This window comes from Amblyomma americanum, chromosome 2 (genome assembly GCF_052857255.1).
Source record: "Amblyomma americanum isolate KBUSLIRL-KWMA chromosome 2, ASM5285725v1, whole genome shotgun sequence".
NCBI classification, from domain to species: Eukaryota; Metazoa; Arthropoda; class Arachnida; order Ixodida; family Ixodidae; genus Amblyomma; species Amblyomma americanum.
Genome location: NC_135498.1, coordinates 154314539 through 154338377, shown reverse-complemented (window position 1 = coordinate 154338377; position 23839 = coordinate 154314539). Strand labels below are relative to the sequence as shown.

General features: G+C 46.0%; 1 long non-coding RNA gene across 1 annotated transcript; it reads left to right on the top strand.

Annotated features, from left to right (window-relative positions):
* Positions 1-3372: 3372 nt before the first annotated feature.
* Positions 3373-7818, top strand: LOC144119186 (uncharacterized). The gene is made up of 3 exons (XR_013312287.1): positions 3373-3517; positions 5259-5454; positions 7665-7818. It is a non-coding gene; the product is annotated as an uncharacterized LOC144119186 (long non-coding RNA).
* The last annotated feature ends 16021 nt before the right edge of the window (positions 7819-23839 follow it).

Below are 23839 nucleotides of genomic sequence, written 5' to 3'. Positions count from 1 at the left end.
GGAATTGCACGATTATGTCTGAGGTGCAGTTAGATCTGTGTTAAGAGCTATGTCACACTTCTCTGTAAAGGCAAAAAATTTTGAACCCTTTCGTGTGCTCCCTAAGGTCCATATGCCATGACTCTCACTGCTTTGACCGGCAGTACTCTTGCCCCTTCCACCAGCTCCACGCACTGTGCTGGCTGCACCATGAGCTCTCCCAGAAGCATGCTTGCTTGATGCGTGGCCGCTGCAGTAAGTCGAAAATATGGCGGTCTAATGCTGTGCGGTACATATCTTCCATTGTGGACTTTATTTCAGAAAAATTAAGCATGATCCACCCACTCAATCGCTAATCTGACTTAATAAAATTTGAGGTTCCTGTGGAATATTTCGGGGTGGTCCAACTTATAAATACTATCGCACTTTCCTTTCGAGGAATGTGATTAAAACGGCCTCAATTTTTTTATTGCTTCGGCACCTAATTGTCAGGCAGTCGCTTGCTGACTTTTATCTGTTCCTGCCAACTACAACGTACTTATAGCTATGGATGGTAACTTTTGTTTCCGGCTCCTCTCTACTCAAGGTATGCATGTTAACTTTTATCTCTCGTTGCATCCTACATCAAGGTCTGTATGCTAACTTTTAGCTGTTACTGTATTCTACTTCTAGGTAGGATTATAACTTTTGGCGGTTGCCGCGTTCAATTTCTAGGTATATATGCTGTAACGGATCAAGCGAGAATGCGGCCATTCATTCAAACACCTGCTTTCATGTGCCCTCACTTCGTCGTCTTCCTTTTATTCTACGTGGTCCATTTCTTCTTTCTCGTTACTGCTCCTCTACACTCGGCTACGACCATAGGCTAAAGAAAAAAAAACAGGCACCACCATCCACACCATAAATCTTTCTGGCGGACGGCTCTTTTTTTTTTCGTCCCCATTTCCGTCAGATGTGTTCGGAGGTGCATAACTTTCGAGCCATCTGCTTGGCGCTGCAGTCGCAAATTTGCACTCGCTGCAGATTTTTGTCTGGCCTTTTTCGTGCTGAGCCGCGATTATTTCGGTGCCGACACCTCGTTTTTGTATTTGATCCTGCGGTCTTGGCGAGCGGCGCGCTGCTGAATGGGTGCAACTCTTTTGGCGCTGACAGTACGGGCTGGTCGTCGTCTCTAGTAGCGTGGGTGCCCTGCTGGCTGCCTAGATTCTAGTCCTTCAGAACCCAGGGCCCCTTCCTGTAGGGCGGTGAGCTTACGGCCGTCTCACTGCTGCTGCTGTCGCACGAAAAGCTGCTGCGGGAGTGTCCCGCCAAATTGTTCGAAGTCAGGCTCATGAAACGATCGCAAACGCAGATGACTTGAAAGTGGCTTGCTCTCCCTGCGCGGTGTCGTAAGGTTCTGTTTTGCCTGGAACGGTCTATCTCCTGAAGCACCATGACGGCAGCGGTCATGGAGGAAGCGGAAGCGGCTTCGCTCCGAGAACCGATGTGTGTCGAAGTTCCGCTTCCTATAATCGTTGGGACTTCCCTGGGAGGCTTTCACCTCGAGTATAATGACGTTGTTGCCCTGCGAACTTCCTCCCCACCAACGACTTCAATCTCAACCACCTGCCCTTCTCGGGTGCGACGAAGCTTCCTTGGCGTCCGGATTTCAACCGCGGGGCGGTGACGGAAAATTCCCTGAAAGCTGTCGTTGCGGTGGAGGTAGCCGTAGGTGCTCGCCACGTTGAGCCACTTCACTGCGCTTCGTGCACGCTCCAGGAAAATTGGGACGCTAGTTCGATGCTGCACGTCCCCGTGTTGATACCGTTCGCGTCAGACCTCGGCAGAAGCCCTGGAGGATTAGACCGTTCTGTGCCTAAGCGCAGCGCCCTGCAGTACGAGCGCGAGGCTCTCGAAGACGTGGAGGGAGTCGGTGTCCTGGATGACGCGGACAACAGCATGGATGGAATCATGCATGCCGTCGACGATATACTGCTTAGGGGCAGGCGCGGTCAACAAGACATGGCAGGCCTGGAGCATACGGAGCTTTTCGTAAACGTGTAAGGCGATGTTCTAATCGGTAGCTCACTGCCGCAATCGCATCTGCATTGATTTGGCTTCGTGTGCACACAGCAGGGAGGAAAATGTGGCGAGGAGAGCAGTTGTCCAGGCTGACCAGGCGTTGTAGCGGTGGCCTTCGTACAGGGGCCAGGCGCGGACGGCTTCTCGGGGAAGGACTTTCGCGAAGGCGAGCCTGATGTCGAACACCAGGTCAAACGCTGAGCAGCAACCTAGATGCCTCGGATCCACGCCACTGAGCCATCAGAGAGACCATGTAATTTTCCGAGAGGCACTGCAGACCCGGAGGGCCGTGAGTTGCGGCTGATCGCGGCGGAGAAGGATGAGGAAAATTCCAGTAGGTCAAGAGACAGGGTAGAGGGGGATTCGGGACGGAAGGTCTGGGTGGAATCTGCGCATGACGAGTTTACGCCGTTCTCGGACTCTGTGGAGGATGCGGGCGGCGAGTGACTCGGACGGAGGACTTCCCTGCCGCTGCTAACGAGCGGGTCGGAGAGATTTCGCTCGGAGACTACGTTCGTTGACTGTGCCATTGTAACGGATCAAGCGGGAACCCGGCCGTTTGTTCGAATGCCTTGCTTAACCATTTTAGTTACGAGAGGGGGATATGCGCTCGCATTTCAAAATTGCACAACTGTAGAACGGCCGCGTGCATAAGCATAAACCTTGCTCATTTGAGTCATTTTGTTAACTTTAACGGAAGGGTTTTTTTGCTGGCTAAAACTGCCAACGATCCATCGTTAAACCAGGCAGCTTCGTCTCCAGAGAGTCGCTATTTTCGCCCGATTATGTAAGTGTAACTTTTTAATATTGCATTGAAAGCTGCATCTCTTGCTGAGCCACGATATGCAGTGAAAGTTACATTGGCCACGAACTCGCAGTTTCGCTGTGCTCGAAGTCCCACCGTAGTCGCACCACACCACGTGACCAGACAACCAGACTAACCAGGACTTGCAATCAAGATTAACCAATGCTAAAGAAGTTATACCTTAGCTTTCGCTACGTATATCCTGGCATATATCACTGCAAAAAAATTCCGTAACTTTTTGGCAGAATTGTCCTTAAGTAGGTTACGACATCTGCCGTCAGGAGAAAACAGACGAGTTATCCGTATCCTGTCCGTATTTTCTCCTTCCACAGTCTAGCAACGTTGATGCGAGGAGTAAAAGAGCGTAAAAGCATCTGCGACCACCCCACATCGAAGGTGACGCTTCTACCCCCTTTCCATTTATCCATGTGCACTGCAGCATTTGGCGACTTGACTTGGCTATAACTTGGTTATAGCCATGAAAGAGGAAAAGTTTGGCTATAGTGTACTTCGCGTCACCGATATGGAGCGCGTTGTTTGGCGTGCACGTCTCTTCGTTCCCCGCATCAAAGCAACGCAGTCTTTGTACTCACCTGGAACGACCTTCCTTCCTCAACGAGCAGCCCGGCGTGAGCCTGCTTCCTTTTGGAGCATTCTGTTCTTCGCGACAAGGTAAGGGTCAGTTTGCTAACGTTATCAAATGTGGTGTGCGGTGCTGCATCGCCTTCATGGCGCCGGTTCCCGCGTTGAGAGCCATAAACGTGTTCGCTTCGCGACCTGTTGCGCCAACCTTGCTATTTGCTCATGTAGTAAATGCACATCGAATCCATAAGAAGGTCGTCCATGGAAGCGAGCCACGCACAACACCTCAGCGCGCGTCTCGTTTTACCCGCCGCTTTGTGTGCACTTCGCTCGACTTCGGATCTTAAGACGTAAAGCAGCGGTTGCCGTGTCGGCTGGTCGTCGCGTGTCCGCGATCCACGTGAGACAGTTCAGGCAGCGGTGATCAGCACAGTCGATGGCCACCGTGAGACAATACAGTGTGGGGATGTTAAGAAGAAATAAAAACAACGGTGCCCATGTCGCATCTTATGTAAACAGGCCTAACACCAGATATAAGCACATAGCTCGGTTGTCTTCTCGTCACGGGATTGCAGCCTGGCGAAAAATTGCGGCGTCCTTCAGAAGTGGCCACGAACGCGAATGGAGGGAGCAAAAGCGAGATTCGGCATAGATATCGGACGGCCGTACATGGCACGGCACGTCCGCGGTGAATTCGAGACGGCTCTTGCGCTAGGTGAACTCGGGGGAAAAGGCTGGAGCCGACGAGGAGAGTAAGATGAATACAGCTTACAAGCGTCGAGTCAGGTCAGAAGAGAATTGTAGACGGCCCTGTAAAGACCTTTTTTGCACTCAGTTCTGTAATGCAGTCCTGTTTGTTTGTTTTTTGTTTTCCGCTAAAAAGTATCTCTCATCTGTTCTAGAACCATTCCATAGTAAAGATATCCCACAACATGCGACTACGCCGGTGTGCTCTGCATTGTCAGCGCATGGTGCTCTTCACATAAGTATCCTTCATAGCTATCTGTTGGACTTTTCAGCTTTTATTTATTGAAATTCGGCATACTCTTTTCGATGTTTATTCTAGAACGCAAGTTTTTTTTTTGCTGAATAATATTTTTCAATTAATGAAAACTGACTATTTTTGTTGATTTAAAGCAGCAGTCCATTGTGATCAGAAGTCACTACCGCAGTTGAAGAGTCACTCCGTGACGTGGAAAGACTCCTTCTAGCCCACCAGTAATTAAGGTGACGGTGGTAGTACTTGGAGTGGTGCTTATAGGAGGAATTGTTGTCGTCATTAAAAATGTAACTCAGTTTAAATGAGAGCTCACAGACGAAAACAGAAGTGGAAGTATACTTCTAAGAGCTAGTTTGACACGTTGTCATTGGGTTGTGGCACTGGTTTGAACGAGTATGACCTCCGTGTTGATGGCAGCAATGGGACTGCTGCTCAGCCGGAACATGATAGTTTTTTGTGACGGCCATGCACGGTTTTGTGTCACTGTCCAAGATGCAGTACAACAAATTACTGAACTGACTGATAGCTCTGAGGTGGTGAAAATGAACGAACATGACTTAGCTAGCAGGTGGCGAGGAAGTGGGGCTTCCCCGGTCCATAGATGGATGTAAGCAAGCGGAGCGATACATCGAATCGCACACCTAGAATGCTTATGTAACCTCCTTAGGCACTTTCGGCCTGTCTCCCTACAATTGCTTTTTTTAGGCGTCTGACCAAAGTACAGTTCAAAGCAAGCAATAGATTTTTCCTGTGGAAGTTAAAGTGCTGTGTGCTCTACACTATAGGAAATGATTACTCGTCCTAATCTTCTAATTTTCTTTTATTCCCAAGCCTGTGTTTAGAACTCCTGGGGGCTTCAGCTTCGACTGTGATCCCGAGTTTCATTCTGAGGGGCTGATTGGATGGCAAGTTCCTACCAGAAGCTTCAATCAGCGCTTCTGTACAAAGCTGTCAAGGACATTTCTTGCGGTGATTCCAGCTCTTGTGGAACACACCAGCAATCCCAGTGTAACTCAAACTGCTTCATGTGAGCGTGACCATAATGTTTCATGATGCATATTCTTTCTGTGTAGATGTGTTTAGTGCTCATCACTAGTCAAATATGCCCTCTTGTAATGTTTGAAATTAAAGTTTTCATTCATTGTCACACTACTTTGACCATTTCAAGTTTCAGAATAGCGTAGCGGCTGGTGCACCTTGCCCAATCGGTTCATGTGGTGCTATGTTTAGTAAATATGGAAGCTTTAGAAGCTATCTCTCGAGGCGCCATAAGAGACCACGCCTTGACTCTGATAGCAGCCTTTTCCAGTGTCCTGTCTCATCATGCGGGACTTTAGAACCTAACCGCTCCCAATTTCTGTGTCATGTAGCCAGCCACTTGAGCAACTCAGCTGAAGCAGTTGTGTGCCCTTTTACTGGGTGTGTTAGTGGTTTGAGAACAGCTGGTTCATTCAGAATGCATGTCTGAAGGTACCGCCAAAAAGGCAGAGGCATTTTAGAAAGCACTTAGTGCTCACAATTGGAGCCAGAGAGCATGGCAGAAGCTGACCACAGTCGACAATCATCAGCCACAGATACAAATAGTGTATGTAGCTTCGGGGCCAGTGCTAGCTACCCCTCCAGTAGCAACCTCTTCACTACCAACCTTGCCTAGTTTCTGCTTAAGCTGGAAATGCAACATCATTTGCCAGCAAGCACAGTACAAACCTTAGTTAAGGAGATTGATACATTGCATAGCTTGAGGAATCAGATTTCATTGGAGGGCCTGGTTGACGTTCCAGAAGACGTACTCGTGAAAATTGGATGAGTGTTTACAAAAGACGCGCTTCATAGTGGGATGTCTACAACTCTGACGTCATCATACTACCGCCGCGACATTTATAAAGAAAACTTCAACTTTATAGAACCCGTGGAAGTGTCTCTAAGCCTCAGCACGCAGAATAATGAGTCTATATATCACAATGTACCAGCTGATAGCCTTATGAAACTCTCAACATCTCAGGTAAGCAGTGAGAAGAATACGGCTTCTGAAGAATGTTTGGAAGATTACATTTTGTGTGAGCCTCTCAAAAACATGAAGGGTAAATCGATACGAATTTTGTTATATCAAAATGAATTTGAAATTGCAAACCCTCCAGGTTCTGCGAAGGGCGATTTTAAGCTGCTGGGTGTGTACCTGACACTTGGAAATGTGTCTTTGTACTGTAGGTCTCGTGTGAAAGCCACGAAGATGGTTTTGCTATGCCGCCAGTAGGATATCAAAGAATTTGGGTTGGCAAAGGTGCTGCAGCCATTGAGAAAGGACAGGGTCAGTCTTGAGAAGTCAGGAGTGTTGATCAGTGGAGCCCATCATGATGTGCTGCTAGACTTTATAATGGGAAGCAACCTTGGCAGACATGGCGTTGGTGACTTTGCACGGAATTTTAACACAAGCGCTTACTTTTGCAGGTCCTCCTTTGTTACTCGCTCTCATTTTGAGCAGGAACCTCTTGCGACTGGGGAAAAGCGAACGCCTCAGCATTATGATGAATGCGTCGAGCGCATTGCAGGAAGTTCCTCAACTAATAGTGACTGTCGTATTGTTGAACAGTCCATGTGTGTAATTCTAGACTGCTGATTGTATATTGATTATTTTGCGAACAAGAAATGCTGGTTCATATATGATTACCTGAAAAACAGGATATCAACAGTCAAATATACCAAACTTGACTTGCGCAATAAGCCTGCAAAAGTGCTCAGCCAGGGCTTTAAGCTTTCTGGGGATGCAATGCAAAATTGCACTCCACTTAAGCTGCTGCCTTTCTGCATTGGCACCAATGTGTTAGACAGATGATCTAGTTTATCACCTTGTGCTTACATTAATGCAAATAACTGATGTTCTTCTTGCACCGAAGATAACACCTGCCCAGGTTGCATACCTCAGAGTTCTAATTGAGGACTACATTTTATCTCGAAGGTAAAATTCTAGCATTGGCCTTATCCTGCGTTTAACCCAATTAGTATGGAATTACTATACTACCATAAGTACTTTCTCTCCCAACCAATACAGCTACCGTAAGGACTTTCCGTCCCACCCAATACAGTCTAATCTTATTTTCTTCTGTTTGTCATTGCTAGGAATTGACTTCTTTGACTTTTGTTTAAAATATATGGTGGTTCAGGAGTTAGCAGAAAAGGAACAAGCACTGCATGGATTCAAAATTTTAAGTCTTTTAACTGTGGCTCTTCATTTTCCAGGAAGCATATACAGCGAACAGTGCTTTGTTGTGAGAACCAAATCATTTTCTCAGAAGCAAGTGACTTCACTGAAGCAGCATGTACTGCCTTCATATTATACTACATAATGAATCAGGAGTATCCAGAGGGTGCTGCCATATCCCTCAAATTTGTACAAAGGTGAGTGCCCCACATTAAATGACTTTGGGACCAACTTCTTTTCCTAGTAATTCTGGCAATATAATGTTTACAGATCTTGCAGCCATTTTAATAAGAAGCATTTTGCCTCCTAGTATATTTTTATGCGCTGCAAATGTATTCTGTGCACCGACCACTGACTAGCTTATTTCGGACTAGCTTATTTTGTTTTTTCTAAACCTTGCCTGGTGTAGGTTCCAGTACCCAATGCATAGTTTTTCTGTGTGTCTCCACATGTGCATTGTACTGCTTTGGCAAGCTGAACTTGATGTACACACGGCCAGTTCTTTAACAGTACCACAACAGTGCTGAACAACAGCCGTACAGTGCTGTGTGACATAGCAGAGCGGAAAAAGAGGATGAAAATGGCAAGCACTTTGCAAGCACTTTGAATGCATGTGCATATTCTTGGCTCTTTGCAGCCTCACTGCATCACAGGCTGCTGTGCTACCATCTGCTCTACACCTTTGTGATACTGCTAAAAAATTGGCCAAGTGTTCTTAGGAGCAGCACGGACAGCTTGATTTCGGTTAATTGTTTCTTCTAGGCCCTCAGTGTAAAATCCAGCCGCTGCTTTTTGTACTATACCTGATTGCTGATATATAACAGAGGAGGTAACTGCAGCCTTTGACAGCATACTTCTTCGGCATCTGAAGCTTCTCATACACACAATAGTTACTTTACTTCATTTGTCCACAGCTACACCTGCCTCTTATACTTTTCTTGCCGTACACAATATACTGCACAGCTATTCCAAAGAACAGCTACCAACCAGAAATTAATTTGCTCACTTGTGTCCACATGCTGCGCCTTAAGAAGATGAAAAATGACTGGGCAGGCTAGTAGTGCCTGAAGCTTATATAACTGGCAACTCTGTGGGATATACTTGAGCTCAATTATGGAGACATAACTAAGCCTGAATACGGACGTCGCAACTTCCTGGCATGAGAACAAAGCTGTATTGCCGTCGAACCAGGATATATTGAACTCGAGATTGCAAAATAATTTGATATTATATAGCATATTGAAGGCATGTACAGCGTGAGCCCACCAAATATCAGAGCAAAAAACTGGCGCCAACGCCTGAACACACATTTCGTCCTCGTCATCTTACATGCACAGCACTTCGTCCTTGCCTATGGCCATGACAGTATTAATAATAAGCTTGCCTATGACCTAGACGCAAGAGTACGTTTCACTCAAGCCAATGATGACCTTCTTTCAGTAATGTGCCACCCACCGACGTGCTGGCAGTGCACCACACGCTAGGCATTGGTCGGCCTAACTTTCTTAGAATAAAAACTGTAGCGGGCGGTGCTTAGGGACTGTTTATTTTAAAAGGTCCAATTCTGTTGCTAGTGTACCATAAATTGAATACTCATACATTAAAATGAAGCCACAGTTTGCTCCCTCCCACAACGCCTTCAGCAGCGAAGCAAGTGAGGGCCGTCTCTAGACTCTAGACTTAAGTTAGCTTGACTTTACAGCATAACAGTGATGTGGCATCAGAAGTGACTGCAAGAGACCTAAGACCACCCTCAAGCACATGCCACGTTAACCTCTGCATGCAGTTTCACAGTCCTAGCACTATCAGAAGGTTCCCAAAACCGCACAACCGACCCGTCTGTGCGCACAGAAAGTGACTGAAGAGCGCGGCTAGGAAATATGAATTCGATATAGAATGCGACTTCCCTGTATTTTTACATAAGATTTTAATGGGGATAATTGGTGTGTTCGATGTGGGCAATATTTCTGAATATCTGGTTTCAGTATCACCAGTATAAACATTGGCCATACTTCAAAAGTGCTGCTTCTTTATTTAAACGTTTTAATGGCCCTAGGCAGGCATTGCAGAGGAGGGGCAAACAAAATGGTGTCTTTCAAATTATTATACACATAGTCTGTACACACTTACGCTTTCATGCTGTCACTGCGTCATGATACTTTCGAGACATAAATCTGTGTTGGCATTTTTGAGCAGTGCACTCGTATGCAAAGGACTCTACATGTAAAGCATGTCCTTTTTTTCCCTACAGGCAGTTTGATTTAAATCTGCCTAATGAAAGCAGGCAGAAAGATGTGAAACGTTCCAGGACATCTGTGCCATCAAAAATTATGAACCTTGTAAACAAACTAGGCCTTCAAGTTGTAAGTCGACGTTTTGCTTTGTGATGCTTTCAACTTGTGCTTAAATGTTGGTAATGCGTGGAATTAACAGATGTCTTGACCATTAGACACATTCACATTGTATGCAGCTTACGTTACTCCTCTGTGGAAAATTATGTATCTGCACATCTCTGATAATAGGTTTTATATACCACTAAAAAAGAGGTCATCTCTTTAAGATATTTATTAGGCTATTTATTAGGCTTTTGCACAAGTTATCCTTTCTTGGCTTTCCACTCGATATACTTTGCTGGATACAAAATTATTTGACAGGACGCAGTCAAAAGGTCTTGATTAATGGATCCCAATCGACAGACGTTTCCGTGCTTTCAGGTGTGCCCCAGGGGTCAGTGCTCGGCCCACTGCTGTTTCTTATCTACCTAAATGACATTGGTTACGGTATAACCTCCAAAATTAGATTGTACCCCGATGATTTCGTCTTGTACTGAGGATTAAAACATGATTCGGACAGGATAGAACTTGAAAATGACCTCAACTGTATTTCATCCTGGTGTCGCTCTTGGCTTATGTGTCTAAATGTGTATAAATACAAGCATGTTCGTTTTACCCAAAAGCATAAACCGATCAATACTCAGTAATATTTAAATACTGAAATGATCTCTCAAGTAAGCCAGGCAAAATACCTAGTAGTAACATTTAGCTTCGACTTGACATGGATCCGCCATGTAGACACTTTAACTCTGAAGGCTGCTAGCTGTTTAAATTTTATCAGACAAAACTTTAAATATGCTCCCCAAGATGTGAAAAACTGCTCTACGTAACAAATGTCCACTCAATCGTAGAATATGCTTGTGTCATATGGGACCCGTACACGCAATTTCTTGACAATAGATTGAAAAAAATTTCAGAACCGAGCCGCCTGTTTTCTATCCCACAACTATTCGCATTGTAGCAGTATCACTGACATCAAAAGTAGCTTAGAATGGCCTCTTCTATCCTCATGTCGGGAATTTTTCCGACTCGTGTTTTCACGTTGACATATTTTATTGTCGCACCGTACTGAACAAAGATGCTTATCTTTTACCACCTATGTACATTTCCCAGCTTCAAGATCACCCGCATATATGATTAAAGAAATATCAGCGTGTACCTCAGTTTTTGCGCATTTATTTTTTCCACAAACAATCAGTGCATGGAATAATCTTCCCCACGACATCGCTGTGGCTACATCCGATTCATAATTTTCTCTGGTGCTAAAGGATGCTCTGGTTTAACACCGATTTCCGTAGTCTGTATGTCGATTTTCTGTCTGTCTGTATGTTGGGGTCTTATGCCGACAAGGTGGAGGGAACATTCGTTCACTTTACCACGTTTCAAACGTAGCAAATTTTTAGTGTGCATGGCGACGTTACCATGTATTTCCATTTAATTCACAATGTTCATTTACGCTGATATTTTGTCGCATGCTCTTGCTATGTCCTATCAGAGTGCTTGCATTATCCTCTATTATTGTTTTGCTTGTTTATATGTGTTTCCTCGGCACTAATGCATGAAGAATACTGTGGTACACACCCGTACTCTAATGCCCCTACGGGCTAATGTAGGTACATGTATAAATAAATAAATGTAAAGGGCCACCTACAAAGTTGTTTTTGGGCTTTATGTGGGCTTCTTTTGTAGAGGAGTTTATATCTGCATATGTTTATAGATGAGGCATGTTCTATACCCGTGATGTGTAAAAAATGATATTAGGTATTTCGCCATAATATTAGGTATTTTGCTTCTTTAGCACTTGCGGAGTTTGCTGCAACTAGTAGTCTGCAGAACCATGTTGCATAGTAGTCCTCTGCTGAAAATTCAGAACAGTATTTTTGTTTGGCTAACCAGCTGCTGCATACATTTGTGCATATTTTAAGTGTAAGCTCAGCTCTGTTGTCTGTAAGTCACGGCATACCAAGGAAAAACAACAGAGTTGCTTTGTCAAAACAACTTGCACTGCACTGCTCATTACAGAATTGACTGTGCATGTTTTTGTTTTGCAGCAAACAGTGAACCTATGTGGCGTACGAAAGTCAGACGCAACTCAAGAACACAGCTGAAAATACCCCTCATAGGAGTCTCTCCAGTCAATAGCATAGGCCAATTGTGATGGCGTCATGGTTCATCCCATTTAGAGGATTAGCCACGACATCATGAGAACCAGCCAACACCATTGGATGAAAGGCGTCTTATGAGGGGCATTCACCACTGCATTCTTCAGTTGTATGCAACAACAGCACAAGAGGCAGAAAAGCTGTGCAAGACTGAACCAATGCTGTACTTTTTTTGAACATTTCATCATGGCTGCTGTAGCAAATATATAAATTCTGTTCACCATGTACAGCATTCTGAATTTTTTCAACACACAACACAGCTTTTTATGAATGCATGTGCATCCCATTTCATACAGAAGGATTCGGAATAGTTCAGCTTTTGAAGTTTTTACATGGAATGGCTGGAATAAAACACTAGTTTTGAATTTCTGGAACTGTCATAAACACGAAATGAACTACATGTTTTATAATTACGGGGTGACCATGCATGAATAAAGTACTGCCATAAAAATTACTGAAGATTTCATTTTAAAAAATGATTGCTCCGTATTATGTTTTATGAAGCGTGAATTATTTTTATGGCATTTCTCCATGTTCAGTTTACGTAACCTGCATTATTTGTACGACACCTTTCCGTTTTATTTTCTACAGAGAGCCAGTCTTTTTACAGCACATACAATTTAAAGAATACGGAAAGCCTCCGGCAACAATTTACCAGCACGTTTTGCCATAAATAGGAGCAATTTTTTTTTACAGTGTAGGATATAGCCGAGCTAAGCCACTGCCAATTTTTTTTATTTTGAGCAATTATTCAAACGATGGCAAAATTTTTATTTATTTATTTAGGAGATACTGCAGTCTCAGAAGACCAAGCATGTAGGAGCATACAGATACATAATATTAACATAGCAGTGCTTACAGAAGCATACCTGTAACGTGAACTTGGTTCAAAAGAAGCAGGCACTAAAGAATGGTATGCACCACAGCTTATCGAGAGCACAATACACACAATAGAACAAAATATGATAAGATAATACATTCGCAACAAAGGCTTGCGAACAAAAGCGATAAACACAGTAAAAGGTGAACATAGAACTGCGTTTGGGCAAAATAATCACAATTACATGCATCACAAAGAAACCTCAAGCATATATAAAGATTGAAACACAGTGGTTAAAGCGCACTCAAAATTTTTCGAAGCAAAAAACTTGTAGACAGATCATTCCACTCGGTTATTGTTCGTGGGAAGAATGAAGACTCGAACAAGTTTGTGCGCGCGGCATATGGGAGCCAATTGTGGACGTGATGATGCCTGGATAAACGCGACTGAAACGTCATAATATAAATGTTTGAGTTAAGATTTTGGCGCTTTGTGTAAATGCCAAATGAAAACCTATGTCGCGCAATTTTACTTTTTATTTCAAAAGTTTGGATGTTATTGTCAGCGAGGACATTTGAAAGAGAATGCGTAGCTTCATATTTATTAAATATAAAACTAACTGCGCGTTCTTGAACAATTTCCAGCATTTTCTTGTCTTTTATGCAGAAAGAATTCAATACCACTAAAGCGTCCTCGAGTTTTGGTCAAACAAGTGCTACATAGCCTTGGAGTTTTAATTCTGAGAGTGGCTGTTTTACCTTATGTCGCTGAAAGCCAAGTTTGCGTGTAGCCGAAGCGCAAGTGCTTTTAATATGTGTAGATCATGAAAGGGTGTTAGTAAATATAATTCCGAGGTATTTATATTCTTTAACTTCCATTGCAGGGTCGCCATTAAGTTGGTATGAAAAGAGATAGGGACGTTTTTCTTTGTGACACGTAGCATCACTGTACCCGAGTTCACACACATCATACCCGAGTTCACACACAATTCATTATTTTTGTCAAACTGGTCAGTAGGTTTTTTATCATTATAACATGTTATGCTTATACAGAAGGCAATCATCTGCCAACAGGCGGATGTTGTTATCGAGATGAATTTCAGTAGCTGTCATTATCGTATATTAAGAAAAGAATAGGCCCTAAACTTTTCCCTGGGGGACTCCCGATGAAACTGGTAACGCATTGGAAGGAAACACTCGTATGTCGACAAACTGGGTGCGATTTTAAAGGTACGCGTTTATTGACTTTATTATGAATGTAGGAACACCGAAATTTTCAAGTTTAGTCAAAAGCTTACTATGAGGGAGACGATCACTGGCGTTGCTAAAGTCGAGGAAAATGAGGTCTGCCAGGACAGATGAATCAAGAATTTTAGCCACATCATGGACTGTTGTTACAAGTTGAGTGCACGTTGATACTCGTTTTCGAAATCTATGCTGGAAAGGACAACAAGTTATTGCTTTCAAGTAAATTGGTCACAAATTGTGTAATGATGTGTTCTAATAATTTACAGCACATAGAGGTTAAAGACACAGGCCGGTAGTTTTCTATCAAGAGACGATCACCATTCTTTAAACGGCTATAATACGAGAAACACGCCAGTCATCCGGTGCAACAGCAGTACATAATGACAAGCGAAAAATGGCCTTTGATATATGGGACACAGTTTCGGCATAATGGCGAAGGAAAGAATTTTGAACGTTATCAGGGCCTCGAGCAGATTTTTCTTTAAGGTTTTGAACCAGTGTCAAAACAAAATTTAGACGTTATAAAATCTGTTTGAGGAATTGTTGGTAAGGACATGTTCGCGGTATCATCCCTGTGGGAGGACACCGAATGAAAGCAATTGTTCATATTATCAGCAATTTTGGGGGGAACGGTAATTGGGTCACCGTTTTTCAAAACTTTTCTATGTCCGCGCTTTTACACTTAAGGTAACGCCAAAATCTATCGGGGCTAGTTTTGATGAAACTTGGGAGCGTTGACGAGAAATTCTTATTTCGGGCAAATAATAACTTAATCGAGAGCTGGGCTTACAGTTCTTGAATTTAATCAGGATTTTTGATTTTTCGCTTTTTCGCACGCTTCACCCTGCGTTTTGGGTGTATAAGTTTTCGATTTATTCATCGACTTCTTCGCTTTGGTTTCATTTGTCTGTCCGAGATAAATACTTTCATGCAATACTTGACAGCGTTCTTAAACATTTGCCTAATGTCTGTGCGTCAGTGTTTGGCCAATTTCTAAAGCTCGTCAAGAATTTATGGGTCATCGGCATGGGCAAAATTTTTTACAGTTCTAATCTGCGGTTTTTCATTTTGTGCACAGTAAGTAAGCCGACACAAGGAAAAAACAAGCTCATGATCGAACACACCATCTTCTATGCATACTTCAAATTCTTAAATGTCATTGCTGACAAGCACCTGGCCCAAAATAGAGCCATTGTCTTCACCCACACGGGTGTTTTCAAGTACAACCTGCTGCAGGTCTCATGTAATCATAACACCATTTAGAGGGCTGTCAAGTAAATGGAGCTCTAGCTTCTTATTCCTGTTGATGGATCGAATATTAAAATCATCCGCCATAATTATCTTCTCGTGTTTAAGTCCAGACATGTAATCCCACAGCGTTTAAAGGAACTGAGGAGAGGATGTAAGTGGATGATAAACCGCATACACCAAAATGCCAAGGCCATAACTGTCGACCCTCACGAAGAGGCTTTCATGACCTTCAATTTGCGACAGTGCGCTTTGAGCAAATGTATTTTTCAAAATTATAGCAACTCCACCCGCATGGGTTAGGCGGTCACTTCGAAAAATTTGATTAGAGGTAGGTACTAAGGATTTATCGCTAAAATCATCATGCAGCCAGGTTTCAGTTATGATGGTTACATGAGGGCCATATTTTAAAAGAAGTAATACAAGTTCTTTAGGTTTATTCACCAGGCTCCTGATATAAAAGTTCAGTACCCTCAGCTGTTTATCAATGAAGCATGCGCCCCGTCAAGGGGAAGTTTGCAGTTCACGGGCCTCTCTGATAAGAATGAGTTCGTTCTGCACGTCGTCCCAGGCGTAAAGATTTCCATCTATGCTCAATTTGCCATGCACATGGAAAACACGCTTTTCATGGCTCGCCCGTTCAGTGCTCGCACTCTGCCACAGCAGTTTCTTTTACGTAAGCGTATTTCGACAGCAATCAGTTTGGTTGGAAATCGAGGAGCCTTTCAGTTTCTTTGCATTGCTGAGCACACCCTCTTTCACCAGAACATCTTGAAAAAACACAATGACGGGTCGGTTCCCCGAATTTTTTGCCGAGACGGTGTATCCTAGCGACAAAGCTGTATGACTTTGCAGTTTTTTGGCAAAGACGTCGTGTGCAACCATTTTCAGCAAGGTTTCTTCATTCTCTTCACCTTGATTTTTTATACCAAAAAATAATAGATTTAGGCCATATAATTACCGAGAACATCAACTGCATGGTTGCGTAAGTAAATATCAGAATTTGTTACCAGAAAAACTTGCATGGATTATATGTGCTCCTATGTACAAAAGGCATGTTCAGTTCTGTTGTGAGTTCGTGTACATGTACGAAGCTGGTTTTATTTCGCCTTCCAAATGCTAGATAACAAAAATGAATGGTATTTGTTTCTTTTGTTGTGTGTCTGTGAGCGATCCCGACTTCTTTTTTTAGCTCCTGCTTTTTGCCTCGCAGGAGGATGGCAGGAAAACTGCATTAATTTTTGTGTATCAACGAGACAGAGTCATCTTTTTATCCCGCCACAGCTTTCATACCGCCGCATTAGAACTCCACGCTTAACATTGCCAAACTACTAACTCCTCTAGTGGCACCATACCTCGGCTAAGCTGCATTTCCTGGCAGTTGGCAAGCCTTGAGCCAGCTCAGGGCTAGATTCTTTGTCGTCTTCATCTCTCGTGCTGCCTGCTGCCTTGCGCGTATAAGTAAGGCAAGTAAACCAGCCTTGCTTACGTCATCCGTTTCTCGGTGACATATTTGGTGGAGCAGCTGGGTAACGGCCCATGTAAGTTGACCTCGAGGACACCTTTGACGTCAGTTCTCAACGCGTGGCTACAACACCAGTCCACAAGGCGAACCGCCGCCTGCGAGGCCTACAACACGAGTTCGGCCAACTCACAACATTGGCAAGGGCCATGACGTCCACTACGGCTAGCCAGACAGGTCAGCATCTCGGGAATGCCCCGCCGTTCGTCCTCCACACAACTCTGTCACCTCCATCGTTCCACGGTGAGAGGTTTGAGGATGTCGAAGACTGGCGGGCCAGCTTTGACCGTGTGGCGGGTTTCAACGAGTGGGACGGCGAGCGCAAATTACGGAATGTCTACTTTGCACTACAGGACTCGGCCAAGATGTGGTATGAGAACCATGAAGCTTCCTTCACTAACTGGGAGGTTTTCCGCATAGAGCTCTTAGCCACGTTCAACACCAGTGAAAGGAAGGAGAAGGCTCAAATCGCCTTGCAATCGAGGTCGCAGAAGCCGAACGAGAGCGTCACTATGTTCATTGAGGACATGACGCGACTTTTCAATTGCGCCGACCCTAGTATGCCCGAGGGCCAGAAGGTACGCCACTTGCGCGGCGTAAAGGACCAATTTTTTGCCGGACTGGTATGTGACCCGTCAAGAACAGTGGCCGACTTTGCCAAGGAGGCAACAAGCATGGAGCGTTCTTTGCAGGAACGTGGCACGCACTACGGTCGTCAGGCGAGTGTAGCAGCCACTCACCACTGTACGCCTACGTCGCTGCCCACTGAGGAGCTTCGAGAGCTTGTGAGGAGCCTAGTACGCTAACTCGAGAAACTTCGCTACGAAGCTCCACAGGCCAGCGTCGCAGCCATACCGGACGTGATCCGGACTGAAGTCCGGCGAGTTCAACCGCCACCAGCTCCGCAGCCGGCGCCCTACGTGATGGCATACAGTGAAGCACTATAAAGCCGTCCTGGGCCAGTGGTGCAAGCTTTTTCCCCCGCCACTCCTCTGCCTTCACTGCGGTATCCAATTTCAGCTGTACCCGCCGTACCGCAGGAGGCCCGGCCCACCATGAGAAAAGCGCATGTTTGGCGTACGCCAAACAATTGGCCACTCTGCTACCACTGCGGGGAACCCGGCCACATCCTCCGTCACTGCCCCTGCCGCAGAATAGGCTTGCGGGGGTTTCTCTCTGACGCACCTTGACCGCACTACGGAGAACGGCCGCGGGATATCGAGCAGTATCTGTCCGATAATGTGCAGCCATCGACCTCGCAGCGACGCCAGTCTCGGTCGCCATCCTCAAGGCGGTTTTCTTCGCCAAGCCACCCATCGTATTCTGGTCAGTTCAGAGGCACGTTCCCACATAGAGGAAACTGAAGACGGTGTCCTCCGGGGGTAGGGCCGCCGCTATTGGACCATGCGAAAAGCCTCCACCCGATGATCCGCGGCTACGACCGGACCGACGACTACTTGACCTCACGACTTCAACGACGACACGCTGTGGCCGACTGGTTCCTGCCGGAATCGGCGATTCCCTGCTACGATCTAACCGACGACCTCACCCGACGCCCTCAACGACAACGGCGTGCTGTGACCGATTGGTGTCTGCCGAAATCCCAGTAACCGTTGATAACCGTGATATGACCGCACTTGTGGATACCGGCGCTGATTTTTCTGTAATGAGCAGTGGGTTAGCGATGGCCCTCAGGAAGGTTCTGACCCCTTGGTCTGGACCGCAGATCCGCACCGCCGGCGGCCATGTGGTCACGCCGATTGGCGTCTGCACGTAATGAATACAGATGCGCGGTGCTACTTTCCCTGGTTGCTTTGCTGTGCGGCCCGAATGCTCCAAAGACCTGATACTCGGTTTGAATTTCCTTTGGGAGTACGGTGCCGTCATCAACCTTCAGGAGCTTGTCGTGTCATTTTCCAAGCAACCCCCTGTTGACGGTGATCCCGAGCCACGCAGGACCAAGTTACACGTCTATGACGACCACGTTTTGATCCCATCAAGATCCAGCATCTTTGTTACCGTCGAACGCGATAACAGCACCGAAATTCGTGGCATCGCTGAAGCCAACATATCGCTGCTCCATGGTCGGCAAGTCTGTGTTGCTCGAGTAATTGTTAAAGTGAACATTGGCCGAACCGAACTCTTGGTGACCAATTTTGGTTCTGAACCTCAGTGTTTGCCTGCCAGAACAGCTATTGCGTATTTCGAGGAACTAAGCGAATTCGCGGGACAGCACGCCTTGTCCGGAGCCCCGGCATCAGTGGAGGAAACGACCACTCCCATAAAAACTGACGTGAATCCAAACCTCCCATTTAATCAGAAACGCTGCCTGGAAAGCGTTATCCAATCTTTCTGCGACTAGTCTGCGTCCACCTCCAAGGTTAGACAGACACCGCTCACAAGGCACCGAATTATAGTTGACGCCAACCAACGGCGTTATGTCAGCCGCCTTACCGGATCTCTTCGAAGGAGCGCGATGCCATTCGCCGCCAAGTTCAAGAAAGGCTCAAGGACGACGTGATACAGCCGTCGAGGAGCCCGTGGGCGTCGTCTGTTGTTCTAGTAGCAAAGAAAGATGGAACGCTACGGTTCTGCGTTGATTAGAGACGTTTAAACAAGGTCACAAAAAAGGATGTTTATCCTCTCCCGCGTATTGATGACTCCATGGACCGGCAGCGCCACGCCATGTACTTCTCACCGCTAGATTTACGAAGCGGCTATTGAGGATCGCGACCGGGAAAAGACCGCCTTTATTACACCGGACAGTCTGTACGAATTCCGGTTGCTCCCTTTCGGCCTATGCTCGGCTCCTGCAACCTGCCAGGGGATGATGGACACCGTTCTTGCCGATCTCAAATGGCAGTCCTGTGTCGTGTACTTGGATGACGTTGTCATCTTCTCTGACACGTTCGAAGAGCACCTGAGACGCAGCAATTCGGTCGGCCGGTCTTTCCCTGAAGACCGAAAAGTGTCACTTCGTTTTCGAAGAGTTGAAGTTTATGGGCCACATCGTGAGCGAGAAAGGGGTTAGCCCAGACCACGATAAGACTGCTGCCATGGCTGCTTGTCCTGTGCCCACCGATAAGCGCAGTGTGTGCCGCTTTCTGTGTCTCTGCGCCTATTATCGGCGTTTTGTGCAGAACTTCTCCCAGATCGCTGAGCCCCTCACCCGGCTCACAAAAGATTCTGAACTGTTGTTCTGGGGCCTGGAGCAAAAGAAAGCCTTTGAAGACCTCCGCTCTCGTCTCCAAAGTACGCCCATCCTTGGATACTTCGACGAGTCAGCCGACACGGAACTACACACAGACGCCAGCAACATCGGCCTCGGTGCAGTCCTTGCGCAGAGGCACGATGGTCTCGAACGCGTAATCACATACGCGAGCCGCACCCTGCCACGATCTGAGGCGAACCACTCCACCACCGAAAAATAATGCCTGGCTATTGTGTGGGCAGTAATCAAATTTTGTCCGAACCTATATGGCCGCCCTTCAGGGTAATCAGTGACCACCACTCGCTGTGTTGGCTGGCGAAACTCTAAGATCCCTCGGGACGGCTTGCACGTTGAAGCCTTCTGCTTCAGGAATTCGATGTCTACATCGTCTATAAGTCTGGTAGGAAGCACAGTGATGCCGACTGTCTCGTGCTCCTATCGATGAAAACCGAGCTGACCTCGACGACGATTCTATTTTTCTTGGCGCCATCTCTACGTCCATTCTTATTCAACACCAAACTGACGACAGTGAACTACTGCCCCTCATTGAGTATCTCGAAGGAAGCGCTCAGTCTCCCCCGCGAATCTTTTCGCGCGGGCTGTCGTCGTTCTGTTTACGTGACGGCGTCCTGTATAAGAAAAACTACAGTTCAAGAGAAGCTGTTTATCTACTCGTCATGCGTACGGCCATTCGCGACGAAGTCTTGCAGGTGAGCAATGATGACCCATCTTATGGTGACCTGGGTTTTTGTCGAACTTTGGCACAAATACGGCAAAAATACAACTGGCCCAGGGTTCCTGCAGTTATGAAGCGTTACGTAAGAACTTTCCGCCATTGCCATCATCGCTAGACGCCGCCGACTAAGTCAGCTGGCCTACTCCAGCCTATTGATTTACCTCAGGTCTCCTTCCATCAAGTAGGCAATGACACACTCGGCCCATTTCTGAGTCCTCGTTGGGTAACCACTACATTGTGGTCGGCATCGACTACTAAGCCGATACTGTGAGACTAAACCTCTTCCCCGTGGTACGGCTGACAAAATTGCCAACTTTTTCTTTCAAAACACTGTGCTTCGTCACGGTGTACCCACCATCGTTTTAACTGATAGGAGAGAGAACAGCGTTCACCTCCACCCTTACGCAGGAGGTTATGCCCCTGAGCGGCACCAGTCACCGCATAACAACCGCTTACCACCCTCAAGCGAACGGCCTCACCGAACGGCTCAACAAGACAATCACCGACATGATTTTCATGTAAGTCGACGCGGGCCACCGGAATTGGGGCGCAATACTCCCTTAAGTCACCTTTGCGTGACTCCATTTTGTTTTGTACATGGTCGCGAAGCAACAACCATGCTGGATGCAGTGCTGCTTCCAGCTAGCGCTACCCCCTCTGTTATGGGTGCTGCCCAATTTGTTCGTTACGCTGAGGCAGCCCGCCATCTCGCTCGACAGCGCATCCGGCACCAGCAAGTTCACGACGCTCGACGCTATAACCTCCGCCACCAAAATGTGCGTTACCTGCCCGGCGAACAAGTCAGAGCATGGAGCCCAATCCGCATGCGAGGACGCTCTGATAATCTTCTATGCAGATACTTTGGCCCCTACGAGGTGCTCCGCCAGCTCAGTGAAGTTACCTATAAGTTCGCCCCCAGAAAACAGTTGGATCTTCTAGACGGCCGACCGACGAAGTTGTCCACGTCGCCCGGATGAAGCTGTACCACGCCCGCTAGCTCTTCGCGCGTGTCTACACCACACGCCAGACACGTGCGACTACCCTTGTGGTCCTGCCTCCCATTGCTACCACACCGAGTTGGTTTATTTCAGAGAGGGGGAGCAATGCCACACTACTAACACCTCTAGTGGCGCCATATCGCGGCTAAACTGCATTTTCTGGCAGTTGGCAAGCCTTGAGCCATCTCGTAGCTAGATGATTTGTCGTCTTCATCTCTCGTGTTGTCTGCTGCCTTGCGCGTCCCAACAACGTCTTGCGCTTATAAGTAACGCAAGTAAACCATCCATGCTTACGTCAACTGTTTCTCAGTGACAATATGTAGATTTCTTGGAGGAAGACCTGGATAAGGTTAGATCAGAGATTGACATGGAACATCTATACAAGCAGCGGTGTTCCAGTTCATACCGTAATCGTTAAGGCGAACTGGGCCGACAGCGGGCAGCTCTACTGACGTTCTCGGGATGAAAGCTGCAAAGAAAATAACATTAAAAAGTCTCACAGCGTAAGGTAATATACAGATGACGCTGAAGTGGAGTACGGGTTAGTAAAGTGCGTACCAGGCCCAGGCCAACATAAAGGCAGCGTCACACCTAATCCTTTTTTTGCGGCACCGTGAATCTCGATGTGCTAGTTTCTGACATACTCGTAAAATGAAATTTGCACGCGAAAAAATTGAATTATTTTTCCATCACTGAAAAGAGAAATGAAAGCGTTTTAGGAGTAAATTTAACCTTCTTCTCGAAATGGGAATGATTAACACCCATAGTTGATACCCTGAGCTGCAAGCTATAATCGCTATATGCCTTCTCTGATATCGATGGAATTTCGACAGTCTATGGAGCGTTCTCTCATCAGCCTCTGCAGCGACTCAGTGGTTACGACGCTCGGCTGCTAACCTCATAGACGCTGGTTCGATCCCGACCGCTGCGGTTGAATTTAGATGGAGGCGAGATTCTAGAGGCCCGTGTACTGTGCGATGTTAATGGACGTAGAGAACCCCAGGTGATCGAAATTTCCGGAGCCCATCACTACAGCGTCTCACAAAGCCTGAGTGGCTTTGGGACGTTACACCCTCGTAAACCAAACCAAACCAAACCAAACCAAACGTTCTGTGATTGGAAGTTTTTTTAGTCGGCAAGTAGGTATGACAAGTCTTTCGCGCGACCAGCGACGCTTTGTTACGCTGATGCAGCAGGAAGCCCTGGCACACCAAATGGACAAAGGTGACTCTCGCGAGCGCTGCGCGAATTCCTTGAAGTGCATAGTTTTAAACGTTAATTTATTATTTCTCAGTTTCTAAGTGCGGTTGGGCTTTGCGGCTAAAAAGAACTGTTTTCTAAAATTTTACAGAGCGAAAATCTAGCGGCTACGGTTGGAGCCAGTTGGCTCCCTAGAGATACAGACACATGTGTCCCAACCGATATCTTTTACCGCTTGATACACATTGCATTATTCACTGTTTTTTACTGTTTTATAAAACATTTTACACTAAAGATCGTTGTATTTATTTTTACGTCACTCGTTTTCTTGTGAACATGAAGGTGTTACTCTGCCCTCCCTCGTCGTCTTCCTCTTCTCCTACGTCGTACAACTTCCCTTCCACTTTAATTCTCCTCCACAATCTTAACTTTTATCTGTTGCTATGTGCTACTTCGAGGTATGCATGCTAGCTTTTGTTTGCTGCTGCATTCTATGCCTAAGTATTTATGTTAGTTTTTATGCCTTCATTTGTGTAGTGACGTCATCATTGTTGTATTCGTTCTCGTTAAATGGTGTTCGAATACCCTCAGGGTCATACGGAATTATAAAGGGGAGCGGTTATACTAAGTAACCAAACCTAGAAGTACGAGAGTTATATTACAGAAGGTTGCTAGTTATATAATCTTAGCTAATCCATCTTGAAATAAACGGTGATCATCGATTAGTGCCAGTGGT